The sequence below is a fragment of the Neomonachus schauinslandi genome, chromosome 3 (assembly GCF_002201575.2).
Source record: "Neomonachus schauinslandi chromosome 3, ASM220157v2, whole genome shotgun sequence".
Taxonomy (NCBI): domain Eukaryota; kingdom Metazoa; phylum Chordata; class Mammalia; order Carnivora; family Phocidae; genus Neomonachus; species Neomonachus schauinslandi.
The window spans coordinates 42309585-42336428 of record NC_058405.1 but is presented as its reverse complement, the minus strand read 5'-3'; the positions used below and the strand labels follow the sequence as shown (position 1 = coordinate 42336428).

Below are 26844 nucleotides of genomic sequence, written 5' to 3'. Positions count from 1 at the left end.
ATATATATATTTAAAAATGTTTCTTTACTGGAGCAAGATTCCTGACCAGTATAGAATGATGTATTTATTAAGCAGAAACCTGTGCAGAAACTACTACATATTATCCATCTGGACAGGTTTTGGTTACACTGCACCTATTGATGGAATAGTCCCACTGAATCAAAAAATACGGAGTTAGGGTAACAAAATTTGACAATATGTTATATAAGTCAAATTTGAAAAGACATATTAAGTATATCTGCTCTGAGAGAAAAGCATCGAATTCTCTGTTTACACATTTTGTAGTTTTATTGTAACAAAGCACCTGGTACACTTCTAATGTTTAAAACTAAGCATTATCTTTCCTATCCAGTGAACCATAAAGAAAATTAAAAATAAATAGGAAAAAAATTACAATAGAGTATGCCTATTCCAAATAAGATCCTACAGGTTCTGCTGATTCTTCCATTGAGTGGTAAGGTTCAAGTCATCATTAGGAGAGAATTTTATTTCAAAAGTGTCATCTTAAACTGCAAGGATGTCTGTTAAACATCACAACTGAACATGCCAAAGGAAAAACCATGTTGTCAAATGCCCACTAACTCACCCAAACATCTCAAACACACCCTTTTCTGACCTTCTATAACCCCAGTTTTTAACGTTTTTTTCTTTCTTTTTTTAATCAAGAGAAAGTAGACAAATACATGTTGGTAAGTGCTAACTGTCCATTTTCACATAGAGAGGCAGTGTAATCTCTGAGCCTAATACACAGAGGAAAGAGCAAAACAGAATTCTATGCACTACTACACAAGAGTCTAGTACCCTCCAGGTTCCAGCAGAAATAAGGAAGCAGAGGGTTTTCTTTTTTCCCAGAGCAGAGTGGTGTCAATTCCATAGTTTTTATTAAAGACTGGAAGGAACAAAAATGAATTTGGAACAGAAAAGGGTAGAGATTCTTTTCCCACTATATTCTGCTCAAGGTATAGCCCACCCCCAAATAAGTTAAGAACCATGGTAAAAAGGACATTCTTTCCTCAAAAACCTCAAAAACAGGGTCACAAAGTACAAGAAGAAAGCAAGAAAGAAGGAAAGAAAGACAAAAACAAAACAAAACAAAACAGGGCGCCTGGGTGGCTCAGTTGGTTAAGCGACTGCCTTCGGCTCAGGTCATGATCCTGGAGTCCCTGGGTAGATTCCCTCATCGGGCTCCCTGCTCGGCAGGGAGTCTGCTTTTCCCTCTGACTCTCCTCCCTCTCATGCTCTCTGTCTCTCATTCTCTCTGTCTCAAATAAATAAATAAAATCTTTAAAAAAAAAAACCAAAACAAAACAAAACAAAAAAACCCTGCAACTTGTTCCCAGAGATTGGAGAAAATTTTAAAAAGTAAGGTTGGAATCCCATCAGTGTTCATTAGTCATCTCCTTCATCATCCTCTCTCCCCTCCCCCATCATCATCTTCATCACCATCATCTTCATCCCCTTCTCATCAGTATCTTCCAATCCTTTTTCTTCTTCATCATTTTCTTCTCCTTTCTCTTATTAATCATCCATGTCAGAAACTGTACTGTAATGGATTTGGCCAAATATCATCTTTGATGACCTCTCCTAACTCATTTGCACCTGCATCAAAATGGTCAGTAAATCAGGTTAAGAAATGCTCTGGTTCCTCATGCTGTCTCTTCCTGCCAGGAAGAGACAAGTTCAAAAGACTTGAACATTTCGGTCAAATCCTTTCCAAATTTACATTTGATTTCAGTGGATTTTGAAGATGGATTACTATCATTCATATGAAATTCTTTGTAGAGAACTTTGTTTTGGAAGTGAGGGTTTTTGTGAAAACAAAAAATTGGTTCTGTAACCTGATTTAATATCTTCAAATTCTGTGACTTCAACTCTTGTCAAATTGTGCTTCTTCATCCTCCTCCCCAAGCAGGCAGACAGACACTTGTGGATGGTTGACAAATGTGATTCCACCGAAATTTGGGATTATCTTGCTCAATTCGGCCTCTTCTGAAAAAATGGTTGGCAGAGTTTGCTAGATTTCTGTTCTACTTTCAAAATCTCCTCACTGGCTTGTTCATTAAGTCTATTTCATTTGCACTTAATCCCATGCTTCTCGCTGTTCTTTTTCTGAGGTCTCGATTCCACCGTGGTTGGTGTTGAGCTCCCTTTAAGGGAGCTGGTGCTGACAAGGTGCTGCTCCTGCAGGGGGTTGAGAGGAGTGCAGCAGGGAGGGGATGAGAAAGGACGGTAAAGAAGACGCCAGCGGTTTCCGCTCAGCCACGCATGCGTGCGTGCTTGGCCCCGCCTCCTCTACTGCGCACGCGGCCCTCTCTTCCAGACACGCACGCTCACCGACTGGACTGGCGCAGCGTGCTGTCAGCCTGGTTTCCTCCTTCAGAGGCTTGGTGGCGGCAAGGATGTGGCAGGCAGGCGTTTAGCTCTTCTTACTCCTCGTGCTCTAGCTCTCTTTTCCCTCTCCTGGGAGCCACCTCCTCCTCACATCAGCAGCAGCAAGGCTTATGGTATCTTAAAGCAGGTATTCTTTTTCTTAATTTTGAAAAATTAAGTGATAGTTTGTCTTTATCGGAGTAAGAAAAGAGGTCCACCCTCTGAACAAATTTTAAAAAGGGTACAATACTGAATTGTTAATTATAGGCATAACATTGTACAGTAGATCTCTAGAACTTATTTATCTTGAATAACTGAAACTCTATATATACCCTTTGAACAGAACTCTCCATATCATTCATTCCAACCCTTAGAAACCACCATTTATTTGTTTCTCAGTTTGTCCATTTTAATACTTCATATAGGTGAGATCATCCCTGATTTGCCCTCCTTTGACTGGCTTATTTCACTTAACCAAACGGCCTATAGGTTCATGCATGTTATTGCAAATAGCAGAATTTCATTCTTGTTTAAGGCTGAATAATATTATTTTGCATGTAAATGCCACATTTTCTTTATCCATCAATCTTTCAGTGGTGTCATAAGTTCAAAAACAGCAGAAGTAAAACCAGTGAATCACCAAATTAGCAATTTGTCAAAGTTTATTGCACACACACCAAAAAGATAGTTTGTGAACTGGAGGCACTGAAGCCAAAACATAGAAGAAAACTCAGGGATATATTGTTATAAAGCGGCTTATGTAGTGAGAAGGCATTAAATGTTTACCCTTTACAGAGATTGGTTATTTTAATTTTCCTAAATGATAGGTAATTGGTCAGTAGTTATTTCATACTAACCTTGGGAGACAGTGTAAGTATAGTTTATGATTTCCAGAGGCATAAATAAGAAATGACCTGGGTCAAGCTAGTTTTGCAAAATAAGTTTAATTATACTTTGCATGCTAAACTGGTTTTATCTGCTTAGAGTTTTCAATGCTGGTATGCGTTTGTTTTGATTTTAACAGTGGAAATTTAGGTTGCTTCCATAGCTTGGCTATTGTAAATAATACTGCAATAACCATGGAAATGCAGATCTTAATTTCAGTTCTTTTGGATACATGGCCTACTTCTGTAGGATTGCTAGAGCTAATGATAGTTCTATTTTTAATCTTTTATTCAGGAAGCATCATACTGTTTCCCACAGTGGCTTCACCATTTTATAGTCCACCAACAGTATTTAGAGTTACAGTTTCTCCACATCCTCACCAACGCTTGTTATTTTTTATTTTTTATTTATTTTTAAGATTTTATTTATTTGACAGAGAAAGACTGCAAGAGAGGGAACACAAGCAGGGGGAATGGGAGAGGGAGAAGCAGGCTTCCCGCGGAGCAGGGACCCCGTTGTGGGCCTTGATCCCAGGACCCTGGGACCATGACCTGAGCCAAAGGCCAGACGCTTAATGACTGAGCCAACCAGGCGCCCCTTTTATTTTTATTTTTGATAATAGCCATCCTGACAGTTGTGAAGTGACATCTCATTATGATGTTGATTGCCATTTCTCTGATGATTAATAATATTGAGCTTCTTTTTACATGCTTATTGGCTTTTTGCATATTTTTTGCAGAGAAATGTCTATTAAGCTTCTTTGTTCATTTTTTAATTAAGCTATTTGGCTTATTTTTGTTTGTTGTTTTGGGGTCTCTTCTGGTTTTTTATTTTGTTTTGTTTTTTGCTATTTAGTTGAACATCTTTATGTATTTTGAACATTAACCCCATATCAGATATATGATTTGGAAATATTTTCTTCTATTCCATATGTTGTCCTTTCATTGTGCTTATGGTTTTCTTTTTGGGGTAGAAGCTTTTTGCTTTGCTATAATCTCATTTGTCTATTTTTGCTTCTAATGTCTGTTCTTTAGGAGTCATATCCAAGAAATCATTGCCAACAAGACCAATGCCATAAAACTTTTGCCTATGTTTTCTTTTAGTCTTTAATCCATTTTGGGTTGGTTTTTGTATATGGTATAAGACACCAATTTCATTCTTTTGCATATGGATATCCAGTTTTCCCAGCACCATTTGTTCAAGAAACTATCCTTATGGGTTCTTGGCACTCTTGGCAAAGAAGAGTTGACAATATTTGTTTCTGGGTTTGTTTCTGAACCAATCGATGAACTTGGAGTATTCTCCCACTTATTGTGTCTTCTTTAATTTCTTTCAGCAATATTTTATAATTTTCAAGTATAAATAAATCTTTTATATTCTTAATTATATATATATATATATATTAAAGATTTTATTTATTTATTTGAGAGAGCGAGAATGAGAGAGAGAGAGAGTACATGAGATGGGGGAGGTGTAGAGGGAGAAGCAGGCTCCTCGCCGAGCAGGGAGCCCGATGCGAGACTCGATCCAGGGACTCCAGGATCATGACCTGAGCCGAAGGCAGTCGCTCAACCAACTGAGCCACCCAGGCACCCAATTCTTAATTATATTTACATTAAAGTATCTTATTCTTTTTGATGCTGTTGTAGATGGGATTTTTCTCTTAATTCTTAAAAATTTTTTTAAGTTTTGAATTTTAAGAGAGTTGGTTTTACTGTATAGAAATGTAACTGATTTTTGTATGTTGATATTGTATCCTGCAACTTTACTGAATTCATTTATTGAGTCTAACACTTTTTTTTTTAGTGGAGTCTTTAGGGTTTTCTATATACAAAATCATGTCATCTGCAGAGAGATATAATTTTACTTCTTTCCAAATTAGGTATCATTTATTTCTTTCTCTTGCTGAATTTCTGTCGCTAGGATTTATAGTACTGTGTGATATGGAATTAGTGAGAAGAGGTATCTTTACCTTGTTCTTGATTTTAGAGGAAAAGCTTTCAGTATTTCAACACTGAGTATGTTAGCTGTGAAATTTTACATATGGCCTTTATTATTTTGTTTTAATTTTATTCTCTTCCTAGTTTGTTGAGAGATTTTATATAAAAGTGTGTTGAATTTTGTCAAATAATGTTTTTGCATCTGTTGAGATGATCATATGCTTTTTATCCTTCATTCTGTTAATGTAGTGTATTAAATTTATTAATTTGCATATGTTGAACCATCCTCGCATCCCATAGATGAATCCTATTGGTCATGGTGTATGATCCTTATAAAGTGTTGGTGAATTCAGTTTGCTAACATTTTGTTGAAGATTTTTGCATCTATGCTTATTAGGGATGTTGGCCTTTGTTTTTCTTTTGCTTGCTTGCTTGCTTTTCTTTTCTTTTTTTTTTTGTAGTGTCTTTGTCTGGATTTGGTATCAAGATAAATCTGTCATCACAAAGTAAGTTTGATAGTGTTCCTTCCTCTTCAGTTTTTGGCCAAGTTTGTGAAGGATTGGCATTAATTCTTCATTTAAGTGTTTAGTGGAATACAGCAATGAGGCTTTTCTTTGTTGGGATGTTTAATTATTGATTCAATCTCCTTACTCATTATTCATCTGTACAGGCTTTTTATTTTTTCACAATTCAGTCTTGGTAGGTTGTAATTTTCTAGGAATTTATCCATTTCCACTAAGTTATCCAATTTGTTGGTATACAGTTGTCCAAAGCAGTCTTTTGTGATTCTTTTTTATATCTGTGGCATCAGTTGTAATGTCTTTTCTTTTATTTCCAATATCATTTGAGTTTTCACCCTTTTTTCTCAGTTTGGCCGAAAGTTTGTCCAGTTTTTAAAAAAAAAATTGACTTTGTAAGCTTGATTTTTCTCTATTTTTCTGTTCTCTGTTTTGTTTATGTCTGCTCTAATATTTATTATTTCCTTCCTTCTGTTAACTTTTGGCTTAGTTTGTTGTTGTTCTTCTTATTCCCTGAGGTGTAAAATTAGATTGTTTATTTGAGATTTTTTTTTAATGTGGACATTTATTGCTATAAAATTCCTTCTTAGTATTGCTTTTACTGTATCCCATACATTTTGATATGTAATGCTTTGTTTTCATTTGTCTTAGGATATTTTCTAATTTCCCTTATGATTTCTTCTTTGAACCATTGGTTGTTCAAGAGTGTGTGGTTTAATTTTCACATATTTTGAATTTTCAAGTTTTTCTTCTGTTGATTTCTAGCCTCATTTGATGGTTGGGAAAAGATTCTTGCTGTGATTTCCATCTTCATAAATTTGTTAAAACTTTGTATTTAACCTAACATGTGATCTATACTGAAGAATGTTCTATGTGCAGTTGGAAAGAATGTATATGCCCCTGCCACTGGGTAGAAGGTTCTGAGTATGTCTGTTAGGTCCATTTGATCTGTAATGTTGTTCAAGTCCACTATGTCCTTACTGACTTTCTGTCTGCATGTTCTATGCATTGTTGAAAGTGTATTGAAGTCTCCTACTATTACTTTATGGCTGTCTCTTTTTCTTTTCATTTTTGGTAATGTCTGCTTTTTTATATTTAGATGCTTTGATGTTGGGTGAGTATATATTTATAATTGATTCATATCCTGGTGAATTGATCTTTTTATCATTATATAATGTTCTTTGTCTCTTGCGGCAGTTTTTGTCTTAAAGTAATTTTTTTCTGATAGAAGTATAGCCACTGTTGCTCTCATTTGTTTACAGTATTGATGGAATTATTTAGAAGTGTTGAATTTAGCATATTTCTACCCTTGGGTTCTGGAAAATGTCAAGCTAAGGAAGAAATCACTAGGAAAAAGACATACTAAGTAGACTGAGACAATGTGATAAATGAAGGATCAGAGAAATACCAAATTGAGTGGAATAGGCAAAGTAATCATGATGGAAGAGATCACAAGAAAATACAAGAAAAAATACTACTTTATAGTTGAAAGGATAAAACAGCTCAGTGGGGAAATACATTAAAACTCTATTATCATTTTGATTAAAAAGCTATCTATTTATCTTTTCTTTGGCTATTTACCCTGACATTTAATTTAGCATAAGTTTAAAAAAGTAATGCCAATATGGAAACTGACAGCTACTTTTTTTTTTTAAAAGATTTTATTTATTTATTTGAGACAGAATGAGAGAGAGAGAGCACATGAGAGGGGGGAGAGTCAGAGGGAGAAGCAGGCTCCCCGCCGAGCAGAGAGCCCGATGCGGGACTCGATCCAGGGACTCCAGGATCATGACCTGAGCCGAAAGCAGTCGCTTAACCAACTGAGCCACCCAGGCGCCCTGACAGCTACTTTTTTGCCTATGTTGTCAGAATCCAAAAAGTTCTGTTGTGAAATAATCATGTAGTACCCCTTTGGAGAATTCTGTCTTCATATGGCTTATTTATGTTTGTGCATGCTTTGAGTTACAAATGTTCAACACACACACATGCACTGAATAAATGCATTATCATAGAACAGCAAAACTATTCTTACAGATAGAATTGACTTCTTGTTTTTACTGGCTTCAAATGGGCACTACACAAACTTTTATAATAGCCCCTTTGATAATTTAGTAAACTTACTTATTTGAATACATTTATGTACCCAACTACCATTAAAGTATGCTATATTTTTCTGGACGGAAAGACCTAAGTGCCATCATTATTGTTTTTTTTTGAAATGTCATTATACTGCTAAATCAATGAGTGCTTATTAAATGAATGAAAAGAAAGAATGAATGAAATTTTAGATGTGACAAAAGTTTTGCCTTATGTAATTTTCTTAAACTTTTTTATAATGCATGATTATTTTAATTGGGTTTCACATTGGAATGAAAATAATTTAGTCTAGGCAAGAAAAACAAAAAAATACGGTCCAAAGTAGAAGGAAATTAATAATCATTTCACAGCTATAACATCAATCGGGTTATCAGACTGTGGTAACACAGCATTTTCCTCAGGTATTTTCCAAAATATGTACGCTTTTTAAATTTGCTTTTCTTTTTTTTTTTTTTAAGATTTTATTTATTTGACAGAGAGAGACACAGCAAGAGAGGGAACACAAGCGGGGAGTGGGAGAGGGAGAAGCAGCCTTCTCGCAGAGCAGGGAGCCGATGGGGGGCTCGATCCCAGGACCCTGGGATCATGACCCGAGCTGAAGGCAGACGCTTAACGACTGAGCCACCCAGGCGCCCCTAATTTGCTTTTCTACTATCTCTTTTTCCCATATACTAACCTAGAGCAACATATTCTTGTTGGCTGAATTGATATTTATATTCTTGAATAATTTAGGAGACAAAAAGGTAGACTATATGACATTTTAAGCTACTTCTATATCATATTTCCAAGAATGAAAGAGAAAAACAAATTATGGAGGTGGTAAAGAGAAAATTTCCCGAATATTTTTGGATTTTCATGTAGACTTATATTTTTAGAAAAGAGAAATGATTTTTTATGTTGAAATAAACAGCAATACTATTATAATATTTAATATAGACCAGATGTTTATTTTGTTGGTTTTATTAAAATTTGATTACTCATGGATATTATCACTGGCTAATTTGGCTTTCTTTTCTATGAAAAAAAATTTAAACGAACTGCAAAGTTTCCACAGAGCTTTTGCAAATTGCCGAAAGTCAGCTTCTCTCTAGAGACCTTGTCTTTCACAGCACATGAACTCAAAGTGCAAATATCTAATACGCTAAGCTCTCTACAGCTGTGCAGCCTCAGCAGTGCTTGATACAGGGTAATTTGTTAGAGAAATGAAGGAATGCACACATGCACTGAATAAATGCATTATCATAGAACAGCAAAACTATTATTACAGATAGAATTGACTTCTTGAGTCAATCATTTGAGTTTTTTGAGTTTTCACCCTTTTTTCTCAGTTTGGCCAAAAGTTTGTCCAGTTTTAAAAAAAAATTGACTTTGTTAGCTTGATTTTTCTCTATTTTTCTGCTCTCTGTTTTGTTTATGTCTGCTCTAATCTTTATTATTTCCTTCCTTCTGTTAACTTTTGGCTTAGTTTGTTGTTGTTCTTCTTATTCCCTGAGGTGTAAAATTAGATTGTTTATTTGAGATTTTTTTTTAATGTGGACATTTATTGCTATAAAATTCCTTCTTAGTATTGCTTTTACTGTATCCCATACATTTTGATATGTAATGCTTTGTTTTCATTTGTCTTAGGATATTTTCTAATTTCCCTTATGATTTCTTCTTTGAACCATTGGTTGTTCAAGAGTGTGTGGTTTAATTTTCACATATTTTGAATTTTCAAGTTTTTCTTCTGTTGATTTCTAGCCTCATTTGATGGTTGGGAAAAGATTCTTGCTGTGATTTCCATCTTCATAAATTTGTTAAAACTTTGTATTTAACCTAACATGTGATCTATACTGAAGAATGTATACTAGAATTTAGAGAACTGGGATGGGATATCATTTGGCCTAGGACACATCATTCAGTTCACTAATATTTTTGTTTTTTTAAATAGGAGATGGTCTTTAAACTCCTTTTTTTAAATATAGATTTTATTTATTTACTTGAGAGAGACAGAGAGCATGAGAGAGGAAGCAGGAGCTGGGGTAGGGGGATGGGAAGGACAGAGGGAGAGGGAGAAGCAGGCTCCCCTCTGAGCAGAGAGCAAGGAGGTCCTGGGATGGATCCTAGGACTCAGGGATTATGACCTGAGCCAAAGGCTGACCCTTAACCGACTGAGCCACCCAGGTGCCCCTCACTCAAATATTTTTAAAAACACATTCAACAATAAAGGTAATGAAGGATATAGAGTTTTATAATTACAAATGACTAATAACATAAAATGTCCCTAGTGAATAGTATTTTTACATTGAAGATGCTTTCTATCTGAATGATTTTAGGGTTTATATATGAAATATTACAATCTTGATTATTTAGTTGCAATTCAATTTTTAAAAAAATATAATTTAAATTTATTCTATATATGTTTGCTGGCCATTTGAAAAAAAATATGTGCAGAATACAAAATTAGGAAAACAAGTAATGATGTGTATCATTTTAAGTTTATTGAGTTAATGGTCAAGTTACTCTGATTTAGTTTAAGTAGTACATAAAAGTGGGAAGAAGGCATGGACAATAAATGGTGGTAAACTTTGGTCAATTTCAGCTCTTAGTTTAGTGGTAGCCACCCGTACCCCATCCTCCAGCCCTGTGGCAGGCAGCTGTGCGTTTGTTCTTGGAGGAGCTTTTCACAGATTGTAAAAGCCAGGGTAGGCAATAAGGACCCTATTCTCTAAATATTGGGGATCAGTGTTCTGCTTGCTGATATGACACTTAGGATCTCAGAGGTGTAGACAAATAGGCAGGGGGGCAATTTTTACTGCATCTCCCCTTATTCTTACAAGCCCCTCACCCTCCAACTAAGTTAACACCTAGGGGATTTAAACAATCAGCACCTTTTTTCTCCTTCTTTTTTCTCTTCTTTCCCTTTTGGGAGCCAGACATTGAAGACTAGGACATTCAAAAGCAACTGCATATACAGGAGAAATTAGAAAGTCAGCAGGCAAGTCCAGGGAAAGGTGCTATCTCTGAAAAGATGCCTTAGGCTGATCCTCAGCCTACATTAATAAAATCAGAAGAAACAAAACCTAGGAAACCCTGGGGGAGGGAGATAATCTGATTTCCTGATTTACCATATTAATTGAATCAAATGTCTAGTCTTCAGTTAAAAGAAATCATAAGGCATATAAAGAAACAGGTTAGTATGTACCATTCAAAGGAAAAAAATCAACAGAAATTGTATATGAGAAAAACTTGATGGCAAAACTTCTAGACAGACTGTAAAACAACTGTCTTAAAGATGCCTAAAGATAAGGGAAGAGCTGGAGAATGTCAAGAAAATAATGTATGATAAAAATAGAAATATCAATAAAGAGAAAACCTAAAAAGACATGAAAAAGAAATTCTGGATCGGGAAAGTACAATAACTGAAATGAAAAATTCACTAGAGGGATTCATGGGCTCAGGTAAGCAGGTAGAAAGAATCAGGAACACAAAGATGGAACAATTGAAATTATTGATTCTGAGGAATAGAAAAATGAAAAAAGTGAACAGAATTCATCAAATGGATCAACATTTTTTAGTAGGAGACTTAAAGGGGAATAGAAAGAGAAGAAAGAGTAGAGAGAATATTTGAAGAAACAGTAGCAGATCATTTTCCATATTTGATGAAATATATGAATGTAAACATCTAAAAAGCTCTACAAACTTCCAAGTATGATGAACTCAAAGATACCCACACCAAGACACATTATAATCAAAATGTCAAAGGCCATAGACAAAGAGGCTATCTTGAAAGCATCAAGAAAGAAGTGATTCATCCCATACAAGGGATCCTCAATAAGATTAACAGATTCTCATCAGAAATTTTGGAGGGCCAAAGATAGTGGGCTGATTTTAAAAGAAAATAAAAACTGTCAACCAAGAATCCTATATCCAAAAAGTTGTTCTTCAAAAGTGCGGAAGAAATTAATAGTTTCCAGGTAAACAAAAGCAGAGGGAGTCCATTACTACCAGATGTGCTCTACAGAAATATTAAATGGAGGCTTGCAGGTTTAAGTGAAAGGGCATTAGGTGGTAAATCAAAGTGATATGAAGATATATAGATTGCAGTAAAAGTAAATACATGGGTAATTATAAACTCGTATTGTAACTTTGGTTTATAATTCCACATTTTGTTTTCTACATAGGAGACTAATGCTTTTGAAAATTATTATTAGCTTGTGTTATAAGACACAGGATGTATGAAGATATAATTTTGTGACAACTGAAGTAGGTGGGGCAGAGCTACAAAAGGAACAGAGCTTTTGCATGTTATTGAGATTATATAAATTAAAATTAGAATGTTACAACTTTAGGATGTTAAATGTAATTCCCATTGTAACACAAACACACAAAGCTATAGAGTATACACAAAAGGAAATGAGAAGGGAACTATAAAAAAACTAAACAGAAGAAAGTAATTCAAAAAGTGAGGGACCAAAAAAACTGTCAGACAAATAGAAAACAAATAGCAAAATGAGAGGAGTAAGCCCTTCCTTATCTGTAATTACTGTAAGTGGTTTAAGCTCCAATCAAAATACAGATTGGCAGAATATATTTAAAAAACAACAATAACCATGATTCAACTATATGTTATCTATAGGAGACTGACTTTAGAACCAAAAATACAAATGATTTGAAAGTGAATGGATGGAAAAAGATATTAATGCGAGAGCAGGAGTGGCTATATTAATATCATACAAAGAGACTTTATATTAAGAAAGTTCATAAGAGACAAAAAAGGACATTCTGTGTTAATAAAATGATCAGTGCATCAAGAAGACATTATAAATATTTATGTGCCTAATAATAGACCATCAGAATATATGAAGCAAAAATGGATAGAAATGAAGGAGAAAATAGACAAAAATATCAGTAATAATATTTAGAAACTTCAATACCCCACTATCAGTGAATGGAACAACCAGTTAAAAGATAAGTAAGGTCATAGAGGATTTGATGAACAGCACAATAAAACTACTAGGTCTGACTGACATATGCAGGACACTGCATAAACAGCAGCAATAATACAAATTCTTCTCAAATACATATGGGATGTTTTATAGGATATAACATATTTTGCCCATAAATTAAGTCTCAGTAGATCTAAAAAGATAGATATCATACAAAGTATCATCTCGACCATAACAGGATGAAGTTAGAAGTCAGTAACAGATGAAAAACTGGAAAATACACAAATTTAAGGAAATTAAACAACATACTCTTAAAAAATCAAGTGGTCCAAGAAAAAATCATGAGGGAAATTAAAAAATAAATAGAAATAAATGAAAATGAGAACACAGCATCCCAAAACTTACAGGACATAGACAAAGCAATGCCAAAGAGGAAATTTATAGCTATAAAAGCTCACATTAAAAAAGAAGACGGGGGGGGGGCGCCTGGGTGGCTCAGTTGGTTAAGCAACTACCTTTGGCTCAGGTCATGAATCCGGGGTCCTGGGATCGAGTCCCACATCGGGCTCCCAGCTCAGCGGGGAGCCTGCTTCTCCCTCTGACCCTCTCCCCTCTCATGCTGTTTCTTTCTCTCTCTCAAATAAATAAAATCTTAAAAAAATAAAAAAATAAAAATAAAAAAGAAGACGGGGGCGCCTGGGTGGCTCAGTAGTTAAGCGTCTGCCTTCGGCTCAGGTCATGATCCCAGGGTCCTGGGATAGAGCCCCGCATCGGACTCTCTGCTCGGCGGGAAGCCTGCTTCACCCTCTTCCATTCCCCCCTGCTTGTGTTCCCTCTCTCGCTGTCTCTCTCTCTGTCAAAATAAATAAAATCTTTAAAAAAAAAAAAAGACAGGTTTTTAAATCAACAACCTATCTTTATAACTTGTGGAACTAAAGGAAGAGGAACAAACTAAACACAAAGCTAGAAAAAAGGAAGAAATAATAAAAATTAGAGCAGACTAAAATGGGAAAAACAACTGAGAAAATCAACAAAACCAAAAATTTAGCTCTTAAAAAATATCAACAAAATTGACAAATCTTTACTTAGATTGACTAAGGAAAAAACACTTAAATTGCTAAAATCAGAAATGAAAGTGGAGACATTACTACCAATTCTACAGAAATTTTAAAAAAAAAGATTTTAAGAGATTATTCTCAATAATTGCGTGGCAAAAATTTGGATGACCTTGATGAAATGGACAAATTTCTGTAAATACAAAACCAGCCAAGAAAAGCCTAAGGGCTCACACTCTCTTATTTTAAAGCTATGGTAATCAAAACTATGTGGTATTGGGCCCAGAATTAACCCTTGTATATGGCCAAATAATTTTTGACAAGGGTACCAAGACAATTCAATGGAAAAAGGACAGTATCTTCTACCAATGATGCTGGGGAAAACTGGACATCCACATGTAGGAGAAACAAGTTGGATCCTTACTTAAAGCCACATACAAAAATTAAAATGGATCCAAAGCCCTATACGTAAGACCTAAAATTACAAAACTCTTAGAAGAAAACATAGGGGGAAAGTTTCACAGCATTGGGTTTAACAATGATTTCTTAGATCTGACACCAGAGGCAAAGGCAGTAAAAGAAAAAATAGACAAATTGGACTTAATGAAAATTTAAAACAGATACTATCAAAAAAGTAAAAGGTAACCTACATAATGGGAAAGAATATTTGCAAATCATGTATCTGATTTTACTGTCCAGAATATATAGAAACTCCTAAACTTCAACAACAAAAAATCAAACACCTGCATTAAAAAATGGACAAAGTACTTGACTATAAATTTCTCCAAAGAAGATATGCAAATACACAGTGAGCACATGAAAAGATGCTCAATGTCACTAATTATTAGGGAACTGATAATGAAGACTGTAATGAGATACCACTTCACACCCATTAGAATCACTTCTATGAAAAACAGAAAATAAAAATTGGCAAAGATTTGGAGAAGTTGGAACTCTTGTGCACTGTTGATGAGAATCTAAAATGATATAGCTGCTGTACAAAACATTATGGCAGCTCCTCAAAAAATTAAAAATAGATTTACCAAATGATTAAGTGATCTCACTCCTGGGTATATACTAAAAAAATTAGAAGCAGGGTGTCAGAAATATCTGCACTTTCATGTTTATAGCAGGCTTATTAACTGTAGTTGAAGTGTGGAAGCAAGTCTGTAGTAAACAAATAGATAAGCAAACTGTTGTATGCATACAGTGGAATATTATTCAAGCTTTAGAAGAAGGAAATTCTGCCATGCTACAGCATGGAGGGACCTTGAGGACATTATGCTAAGTGAAATAAGCCAGTCATAAGAAGACAGATACTGTATGCATCTACTTAATGAAGTACTTAGGGTAATCAAAATCATAGAGACAGAAAGTAGAATGATGGTTGCCAGAGGCGGAGGAGAAGGGGCAATGGGGTGTCATGTTTAATGGGTACGGATTTTCATTTTTTTGAGTTGAAAATAGTTTTGGAGATGGATGGTGGTAATGGTTATACTACAGTATGAATCTACCTAATACCACTGAATTACACCCGTAAAAATGCTTCAGATGATATATTTTATGTTTTTGTATTTTGCCACAGTTTTTTAAAATTGAGAAAAAGATAATTGGGGAAATTTGAATAGGAATGGTTATTAGGTGAAATCCACAAATTAATCATTTTGTTAGAAGTTTTATGATATTTTGGTTATTTAGAAATACTATGTTTTAGAGATGAATTCTGAAGTATTTGGGAGTGAAATGTCTTGGTATCTTTAATGTACTTCAGCAACAGCAATAAAATAAAAGAATTGTGACATGATGTCAGCAGCTGACATCTAAGTGATGCGTACAGGTATTTATTTTACTGTGTTCTCTCTTTTTTGTTATGTTTAAACATTTCCATAATAAAATTTTTTAAATATTCCATTGATTGTATAGCTCATACAATCTATGACATATATATATATATATAATTCATAGAAACAACATATTCAGAAATAAGAAATGAGAGAAGCAAATACTGTTTATCACTCAAAGACAATTCTTGCTAACATGTTAGCATATATTTTTACAATTTTTCTAGCTTATTTTATTTGATTATGAACAATTCAACAATTTTTCTGTGATAAGCTCTTTGTAAATATCATTAAAATGTTTCATTAAACTTCCTTGTAAATATTTTCTGGTATATGGATAGAGAAATTTCCTCGAGTGGAATTGTTAGCTTAAAGGGTATGCATATGTGTAATCGTAATTGATGCTGCCAGTTATATTCCTAAGAATGCTATAACACTACATGTATCAGTTCTTGAATTTTAAGGATGCAAATATTATCTATTCTGGCTATTCAGACACATGGCTTGCACTGAAAGCATTTCCATATAAGTAAGACACTAGTGTTGCTGTCTGTAACAGATGCTGTTGTTGTACTGCCCAGATGCCATTTACCAAGCCAGGACACTAATTTCCTAGCAGTAACAACTTTTGGCTGTTAGTAGCTCACATCTGCACCCTTCTTTGGAAGATGGTATTGGGCTGATAAAAACTATATTACTCAGAGATGCTTAAGAGATTAGACTCCAGCAACTTCAATGGGTCATGGCCTCCACGGTCAGTGACCAATCCAAAGGATTATAGCAGTGCCAACCACTGATTTTAGATACAATGGCTTTGTGTCATAATTCACTAGTAGAATTCTCCCTGGGATTGTGGCGAGGCTGGATATCTCCTGTGGGTAAACTTTTCCTGTCGAGGGACAAATGGTAAATATTTTAGGCTCTTCAAGCTCTGTGGCCTCAAGCTACAGTTATTATAACAATGTGATACTTGCATAAAAACAATATACAGGCCAGTGGAATAGAATAGAGATCCCAGAAATAAAGTCATGCCCATATGGTCAATTGATCTTCAATAAAGTTGCCAGATATACAATGGGGAAAGGATAGTTTCATCAAATGATACTGGGAAAACTGGATATCCACATGCAACAGAATGAGGTTGGGTCCTTATCTGACCCCATACACAAAAAAACACCTAAATGGATTAAAGACTTAGATATAAGACCTGCAATTGAAACTCCTAGAGGAAAACATAGGAGCATAGGCAAAAGTTTTGTGATACTGATCTTGACAAAGATATTTTGGATAAAACACCAAAATCAAAGATAACAAAAGCAAAAATTGACAGTGGGACTACATCAAAGTAAAAAGCTTCTGCACAGAAAAGGAAACAACCTGTGGAAGGGCAACCTATGGAATGGGAGAAAAATCTTTCAAACCATGTATCTAATAAAGGGGTTAATTGTCCAAAACATATAGAGAAGTCGTTCAACTCAATAGCAAAAAAGCAAATAACCTGATTAAAACATGGGCAAAGGGCTTGAATAGACATTTTTTTCCAAAGAAAACATATGAATAGCTAGCAGGTATATGAAAAGAAAAAAAGAAAAAAGCTCAACATTACTAATTGTCAGGGAAATGCAAATCAAAACCACAATGAGATATCATCTTACACCTAATAGGATGGATATTATCAAAACAACAAAAATAATAAGTATTAGTGAGGATGTGAAGAAATTGGAACCCTGTGTACTATTGATAAGAATGTAAAATGGTGTAGCTGCTATGGAAAACCGTGTGGAAATTCCTGAAAAAATTAAAAATAGAACTACCATGTGATCTAGTAATTCCGTTGGGGAGTATATATATCCAAAGGAATTAAAACCAGAATCTGGAAGATATATCTGCACTTCTGTGTTCACTGAAGCATTTTTCACGACAGCCAAGATATGAAACAACTTAAATATCTGTCAGACTAATAAATACAGAAATTGTCACACACACACACACACACAGTGGAATAATATTTAGCTTTGAAAAATATGAAAATCGTACCATTTTCGATAACACAGATGAACCTGTAGGATGTTATTCCACATAAAATAATCCAGTTATAAAAGGACAATTACTGTATGATTCGGCTCAGATGAGGTATCTAAAACAGTGAAACTCAGGGGCGCCTGGGTGGCTCAGTCATTAAGCGTCTGCCTTCGGCTCAGGTCATGATCCCAGGGTCCTGGGATCGAGCCCCGCATCAGGTTCCCTCCTCAGCGGAAAGCCTGTTTCTCCCTCTCACACTCCCCCTGCTTGTGTTCCCTCTCTCGCTGTGTCTCTCTCTGCCAAATAAATAAAATCTTAAAAAAATAAAAAAATAAAAAAAAATAGTCAAACTCAGAAACAGAGAGTAGAGTGATGCCTGGGAGGAGACAAAAATGAGAAGTTACTGTACAAAGTGGGTAGAAAGTTTCAGGTAATCAAGATAAGTAAGATTTAGAGATGTGTGTACAACATTTTGTCTATATATTTTATTGTGTACTTAAAATTGTGTTGATAGGATATATTTCCTATTAAGCGTTCTTGCCACAATAAAAAAAAAGAACTTATGTTCCAAAAATATTATTTATAGATTCTGAAATTTCAATTTCATATAATTTCCACATGCCAGGAAATATTATTTTTCTTTCACATTTTTCAGCCATTTAAAAAATTTAAAACTACTCTTAAGATGTACAGCATGTTGATTTGACACATTTATATAATGCAATATGATTACCACATTAATATTAGCTAGCACCTCTATCATGATTACTATTTCTTTTTTTGGGGGGGTACGAACATTTAAGATCTACTATATTAGCAAATTTGAAGTTTATAATACTGTGTTATTGACTGTTATCACTATGCTGTGCATCAGATGTCCAGAACTTAATTAACTACTAGTTGCAAGTGTACATGCCTTTATTAATAGCACATGCATAGTTTTTCTGTTTGAAAAATGGCATTTACAATTGTGATAAAAATGAAATGGTGTTTTTATAAGATTTTATTTTAACTAAAGAAAAAATAGTATTTCTCCATATTTGTGTATGTATGTATATACAGGCTTGTTCACATGAATATATTAATATGTATATAACATACATATTTTTCAGTAGTGATAAAGAGACAATAGTTTTTTTAAGATTATTTATTTATTTGAGAGAGCAGAGCGAGCAAGAGAGAACATGAGTGGGGGAGAGGGGCAAAGGGAGAGGAAGAAGCAGGCTCCCCACTGAACAAGGAGACCAATAGGGGACTCAATCCCAGGACCCTGGAGTCATGACCTGAGCCGAAGGCAGATGCTTAACCCCCTGAGCCACCCAGGGGCCCCAAAGAGACAGCAGTTTTAACAGGAGTGGAGTTTTTTTTCTACATTTGATTTATAAATCTCTTATTTTCCAATCTAAATAATCATTTTTATATGTGAATAGTAACATGTTTAAATAAGGAAAAATTATCTGTTTGGTTGCTCTGGATTTATATCTTAAAATATATGTATTTTTTCCTATTATATTGAGACAAGTAATGAGATGACAGTTACTATTCACAAAAAGGAGACTGAGGTCTGTGATGACATCACTGCCTCTTCCATGAATTTTTGATGTAGTATGAGAATGTACATGCAGATCAGTTCGGTGAAATGCTGTTCCATATATCTTAAATATCCTATATGCATATATCGTATTTTTGCGAGACTAGTTTAGTTCAGCAAATCACTTTTCCTTTAAAAAATGTTGAACATAGCTGCTAAAATACATTAATATTCTTTACTAGTTGTAAAATTTTGGCAGCAAATAGCAGTTCATTGGACCAACAGTGGTTCACTCACTCAAGATATTCCATTATTTCTCATTACAAAATACCTGGAGAAAGGGAGCTTGTTGTTTCATGTTTACAAGAGGGCTCCTGCAGCCCCAGTCATACCACACATTCCATCTTAAAGGGAGGTATAGGCAAAAAATGTCTTTTTCTTTTTATATAGGACTAGTCTCCTTTTTTGTGTGTTTTTATCTTGAATGAACTCTGTTCCAGAATTTTTCTATAGAATTATTCTTAGGACTCATCCAACTTGGTCACATACATCTTAATCACTTGTGATTAAAATATATCAAAAGATAATGGATTAGTAAAATGAGTTCAGACTAATAATGCCCCTTTATCACTTAGCAGAAGAGGTTAATGTGTTATTTTAACTATTAAATTGAAAATGGAAGGGATAGAGTAAAATTGAGAGAGGCATTTTATAGTTAATAAATTATGAATCCAGACACTTGATCATTCTTCCCACCTACATCCCCCCAGACTTTAATCCTACTGTCAGATAAATACAAATAGTTAGACATCTAAAACTTTCAGAAATATTTCTATTTAACATCACAGTCTATTAGGATAAATGATTTTGATGTCATTTTATTTTTACATGGCTATGTATTGAATGGTTAAAAACAGAGGTAAGCCGATTGACAAATGTCTTCCAACTTAAACATTAATGAAAATTGGAGAATAAAGCATGATCCTATATAATACACGAATAAATAAAGCTCAACAATGGCTTTTTGAGACAGACATTAGTTCATTAAAATATTCTTTTATAAGATAATATCCATGCCAAGGCACATATCAGGGATTAGCTTTAGTTAAAGCAATTTCCCAAAGACTTATTTGCTCTTCTTCACAATATTTTATATTTTAATAGAGGCACATAGCAGAGAGAGACTGAGTCCGAGAAATTTCAGTAACTTAAAGTCACAAACTAATGGGTAGAGCTAATGTTAAAATCTAGGTGTGATTCATCCATTCTTTCCTGAGTTTGAATTAGAATCTTTTATTTTTATAAGTACATTAACAATTAAAGTTTTTCATTTTGTTATTAATTCTAAGGAAAAATAACTCGTAAGTATCTGTTTTATCTTTTTAATCACCATTTCCCCCCCCTAACATCTGCTCAAAATCTTCAGAAAATGCTTGGTGTTTTAAAACAGTGGTTTCCAAATAATGTTTCTAGGGCTAGCAGCATCAGTATTGCCTATAAATGTATTAGGAACACAGATTCATAGCCCCCACCTTCACATACACAACCTGAATTATCTGGGGCTGAGTCAAGAAATTCTTTTAACAGGTTCTCCATATGATTCTTAAGCATTGTAAAGTCTGAGAACCACCATTTTAGTGTATATGTTTTTAAGTAAATTTTATACTGAATCCACAATGTTTTTTAAGCTAATTTAAATTTTGGTTCTTTAAAGAAAATTTACAAGTATTAGCTTGGATTTGTTCTTCAGCAAATAGTGAAATTCATTTTCTATCATGATACAATTAAAAACTGTTTATTTTCTGTTCGTAGTTTAGAGAATGGAATAAAAGAATGCCAAGAAATTCAATTAACTTGAGAACTATTGCTAGATGTTCAGTAATCTTCCTATATTGTGAAGAATTAGAAGAAATTTACTATTTATGCAATTATACAGATATGTGTGTTCATATTAAGACATAATATGCACTACTTGATATATATATATATTCCCTAATTAAATATAAAAGTAATGATTGGGGGCGCCTGGGTGGCTCAGTTGGTTAAGCGTCTGCCTTCGGCTCAGGTCATGATCCCAGGGTCCTGGGATTGAGCCCTGTGTTGGGCTCTCTGCTCGGCTAGGAGCCTGCTTTTCCCTCTCCTCCCTGCTCATGCTCTATCTTCTGTCGCTATCTCTGTCTCTCTCAAATAAATAAAATCTTTATTATTTTTATTATTTTTTAAGATTTTATTTATTTGAGAGAGAGAGAATGAGAGAGAGCATGAGAGGGGAGAGAGTTAGAGGGAGTGGCAGACTCCCCGCTGAGCAGGGAGCCCGATGTGGGACTTGATTCCGGGACTCTGGGATCATGACCGGAGCAGAAGGCAGTCACTTAACCAACTGAGCCACCCGGGCACCCCTAAACAAAATCTTTTAAAAAAATGTAATCATTGGCTTTTGTGGAATTCTGTTTTTGCAAATGGTTATGCTTTGAGTACAATGTATTTAAGATTAACACTTTATTTACCTTTGACAGCCTTTGGGTCTGATTAGATAAATATTTGTTTTGCTGTTTCTTACATGATTAAAAATGTCAAGATATGCAAATTAATGTTCTTTTACATGCCTGCTAGCAAAAGTTATATGTGTTGTAATGAATATAATGTTTTTGATTACTGCTTTAACATCCTTACTCATAACTGGTCTGTTCATATTTAGTTTCTTCATGATTCAGTCTTGGTAGATTGTATGTTTCTAAGAATTTATCCACTTCTTCTAGGCAGTCTAATTTGTTGACATGTAATTTTTAGTATTTGTTGATGGTTTCTTCCACTGTGCAAAAGCTTTTTAGTTTTATGTACTCCCATTTACTTATTTTAGCTTGTACCCTTGCCTTTGGCATCAAATCCAAAAATATATCACTTTGACCAATGTCAAGGAGTTTATCACCTATATATTCTTAGAGGAGTTTATGATTTCAGGTCTTACATTGAAATCTTTAATTTATTTTGAATTAATTTTTTTACATGGTGTATTATAATGGTCCAGTTTCTTTCTTTTGCATGTCGCTGTCTAGATTTCCCAACACCGTTTATTGAAGAGATTTTCCTTTCTCAATTGTGTATTTTTGCCTCCTTTGTCATAGATTAATTGACCATATATGTGCAGGTTTATTTCTGGGCTCTCTATTCTGTTTTATTGATCTATGTATCTGTTTTTATGCCAGTATCATACGGTTTTGGTTGCTATAGCTTTGTAATATAGTTTGAAATCAGAGAGTATTATACCCCTGGCTTTGTTCTTCTTAAGATTGCTTTAGCTATTCGGGGTCTTTTGTGGTTCCAGACAAATTTTAGAATTATTGATTCTAGCTCTGTGAAAAATACCATTGGGATTTTGATAGAGATTGCATTAAATCTAGATTTAATTTACTAGATCACAAAGTAGATTACTTTAGTAATATGTACATTCTAACAATATTAATTATTCCATTCCATGAGCATGGAATAGTTTCCATTTATTTGTGTCTTCTTCAGTTTCTTTCATCAGTGTCTTAGAGTTTTCAGAGTACATGTCTTTCACCTGCTTGATTAAATTCATTCCTAGGTATTTTATAACTTTTTTGGATGCAACTATAAATGGATTATTTGCTTGATCTCTCTATCTGATAGTTTATTAGTGTATAGAAATGTAACATTTTTTGTATTAATTTTGTATCCTACAACTTTACAGAATTCACTTATTCTGACAGTTTTTTTGCTGGAGTCTTTAGGGTTTCTATATGTAGTATCATTGGCTAATAGTGACAGTTTTATTTTTTCCCAATTTGGGTGCCTTTTATTTCTTTTTCTTGCCCAATTGCTCTGGCGAGAATTTTCAATTCTGTGTTGAATAAAACTGGATATGGGCATACTTGTCTTATTCCTTTTTTCTTTTCTTTTTTCCTTTTTTTTTTTACAAGGAGATGGGAGAGGGGGTATGGGAGAAGGAGAGAGAGAATCTTAAGTAGGCTCCACAACCAATGTGGAGCCTGACCTCGGGGCTCAATCTCATAACCCTGAGATCATGACCTGAGCCAAAATCAGGAGTCAGATGCATAACTGACTGAGACATCCGGGCACCCCTACTTTTCTTATTCCTGGTCTTAGAGGAGAAGCTTTCAGGTTTTGACAGTTGAGTATATTAGCTGTGGGTTTGTCATATATGGCCTTTATGATGTTGAAGTATGTTCCCTGTATACCGACTTTGTTGAGCATTTTTAATCGTAAATGGATGTTAAATTTTGTTGAGTGCTTTTTTTCAGTAGCAAGTTGTGTAATCTCTGTATTGGTAGTTTTTCCAGTTTTCTTATTATAAATTATTTCTAGTTTCATACCATTGTTATTGGAAAGATGCTTGATACAGTTTCATTATTCTTGAATTTATTGAGACTTGTTTTGTGGCCTAACATATGATTTGCTTTGGAGAATGTTTCATGTGCCCCAGAGAAGAACGTGTATTCTGCTGATTTTGGATGAAATGTTTTGTATATATCTATTAAGCTCATCTGGTCTAATTTGTCATTTAAGGCTGATGTTTCCCTATTGATTTTCTGTCTGGATGATCCATTTATTAATGTTACTGGGGTATTAGAATCCCATACTAGTATTGTATTCCTGTGAATTTCTCCCTTTAGAGCTGTTGATATTCTATTTATATGTTTTGGTGCTCTTGTGTTAGGTGCATATGTATTTATAAATATTATATCTTCTTGCTGTGTTGACTCCTTTATCATCATGTAGTGCCCCCTTGTCTTTTATTACAGTCTTTGTCTTAAAATCTATTTTGACTAATAAGAGTATAGTTACACACCACCTTTCTTTTTGTTTCCATTTTCATGGAATATCTTTTTCCATCCCTTTACTTTCAGTTTGTGTGGATCTTCTGAAGTGAGTCTCATTTAGGCAGCATGTAGATATGTCTTGTTTTTTTTTTTTTTTTATCATTCAGCCACTCTATGTCCTTTGATTGGAGAATTTAGTCTGTTTACATTCACAGTAATTACTGATAAGTGTATATTTATTGTCATTTAAAAATGTTTTTTGGCTGTTTTTGTAGTTCATCTCTGTTTCTTCTTCTCTTTCTCTTTTCTTGATTACTCTCTTCAGTGTTATATTTAGATTCTTTCTTCATTTTCTTTTCTGTATTTACTATAAGTTTTTGCTTCAGGGCTATCATTAGATTAACAGGTATCTTCCTATATATATAACAGTCTATTTTAAGTTGGTAGCAACTTAAATTAGGACACATTCCAAAACTCTACATTTTTATTCCTTCCTTCATATTTTATGTTTTGATGTCACTTTTTACATCTTTTATTTTAGTGTTTTCCTTAATAAATGTTGTAGTTTTAATGTTACTATTTTTGTCTTTTTACCTTACTAGTAGTTCTGGAATCATTAATCTACCATCTGTACTATACATTTACCCTTTTCATGAGATTTTTAATATTAGTAAATAGTAATAGCTATTAGTGCCATTTCTTTTCAGCTTAAAGAGGTCTTTTTAATATTTTTTTGTAAGTCCAGCTTAGTAATGATGAACTCCTTTAGCTTTTGCTTGTCTGGAAAAATTTTAATCTCTTCCTCAAATCTGAAATGATAACCTTGCCTGGTAGAATATTCTTGATTGGAAGTTTTTTCTTTCAGCATTTGAGTATGTTGTCACCCCTTTTGGCTTGTAAAATTTCTGTTGAGAAATCTGCTGATAGCTTTATGGGATTTCCTGTGTACATAAAACTGTGTTTTTCTCTTACTGCTTTTAAGATTCTTTTTTATCTTTAACTTTTGACATTTTAATTATAATGTGTCTTGCTATGGCTATCTTTGGGTTTATGTTATTTGGGATTCCTAGACCTGGCTGTCTGTTTCCTTTTCCAGTTTAGGGAAGTTTTCAGTCATTTTTTCAAATATAGTTTCTTTCCATTTCTCTCTGTTCTCCTTCTGGGACCCCAATGATGTGAATGTTATTTGGCTTAATCCTGTCCCAGAGGCGCCTTAACATTATCTTCATTTTTTAAAATTCTTTTTTTTTTTTTTTTTGCTTCTATATCTTTGTGAGTTCCATTACTTTATCTTCCTGCTTGCTGATCTTGCTGCTCTTCTACTTCATCCAGTCCACTTTTGAACAACTAGTATGTTTTTCAATTCAGTTATTATATTCTTGAACTCTTTGACTTCTGTTTGGTAGTTTCTTATGTTTTCTTTCTCTTTGTGAAGTTCTCACTGTTTTCATCCATTCTTCTACTGAGTTCATTGAGTATCTTTATGACCATTACTTTGAATTCTTCAACCTCCGTATCATTGAGGTCTTTTTGTGAGGTTTTGTCTTGTTCTTCTATTTGGAACATATTTGTTTCCTCGGTTTGGTTGACTCTGTCTTTGTTTCTATGGATTAGGTGAAACAGCTATGTCTCTCAGTTTTGAAGGAAGAGCCTTGTGTAGGTAATATTCCTTCTCTTTCAACCTTGCATTAGCTCTTGGTTGCCTCTCAAACCTTTATGATTATCTAAACTGCCTGATTTATTCTTGATATGATCCTGTTGTTGAGGATGTACCAAGATCTTTCTGTGATCTAAGGGGAGGAATCTCATTTAACACATAGTTTCAGGATGATTGGAAGCTAGACCGTAAGGCAACAACTTTTAAAGTATGAAAATATATATACTCCTATGGATCCCTGCTGGCCACCAGACCAGGAGATCTGTAGGTGTCCCGTAGGCAACAATTTGAACAATTGAGGCTCCAGATGAGTATATAAACTTCTTTCTGGGAAGTCTCATTGAAACGTAGTTAGCCCAGGGAGGTACACAAGGATGGTGTCTCCTTGCCTATGTTCTCCAGGAGTGCCCCCTTAACTTCTAGATGTATGTGAAACCTGAAGTCTGTCCCTCAGGATGAATCTTCAAGCTACGTAAATAGGCCTTTTTCACAGGAAAACTGGGGTTGTGTTTCATTCTGCTCTCTGTACAATACCCTATGGGTGGTGGCCAACCAAGAACTGTCTTCCAAATTGTTGCAGGTCTATGGAGCTCAGATACACCAGCACTCATGGTCATGAGGGCCAAATAATCAAATGTTGTCCCCTGTGCATTCTTGCTCATTTTAGCTAAGCAGCTGGAGAGCATAGGGGACAGGGTACGCTCCCCAATTTCAGAAAGGCATTGGGGAAAATGTCCTGATTGTGTACATTGGTGGGGTTCAGCATTGCAGCTAGAGAGTGCTTTGTTTTTTGCATGCATGGGCTTTAAGCTTTAGAGGATTGAGGGTAAGTGTCATAACCATCCACTTGCTCCCAGACTTTGGCTAGAGAGCAGGAGAGTTCTGCAACTATTTGGGCTCACCTACTGCAGTCAGAAAGTGGGGGAGTGCTGCAAATGCCCATATTCTCCTGCCTTGGCAAATACTGCCACTTCTCACACTTGCCCATCTCAGCAAAGCAACAAGAGGGTGCCATACCCAAGCTTGCTCACCTTTGTTAGCAGGCCAGGTGGAGAGTACAACAATGGTATCCACCAGCAGCTCTGTTTCCAAGGGGTGTCTCAGCTGTCTCTCATCCCTCTAGCCAGTGTACCTAGATCAGCAAATGAATCTCCCTCAAATATAGTCTTGGTGCTTTTCAAACTGCTGTTTTATTCAC

At 34.7% G+C, this 26844-nt stretch overlaps 1 pseudogene; it reads right to left on the bottom strand.

Moving 5' to 3' along the window:
* Positions 1–1389: 1389 nt before the first annotated feature.
* On the bottom strand, positions 1390–26634 carry LOC110587651 (annotated as a pseudogene).
* Between the last annotated feature and the right edge of the window lie 210 nt (positions 26635–26844).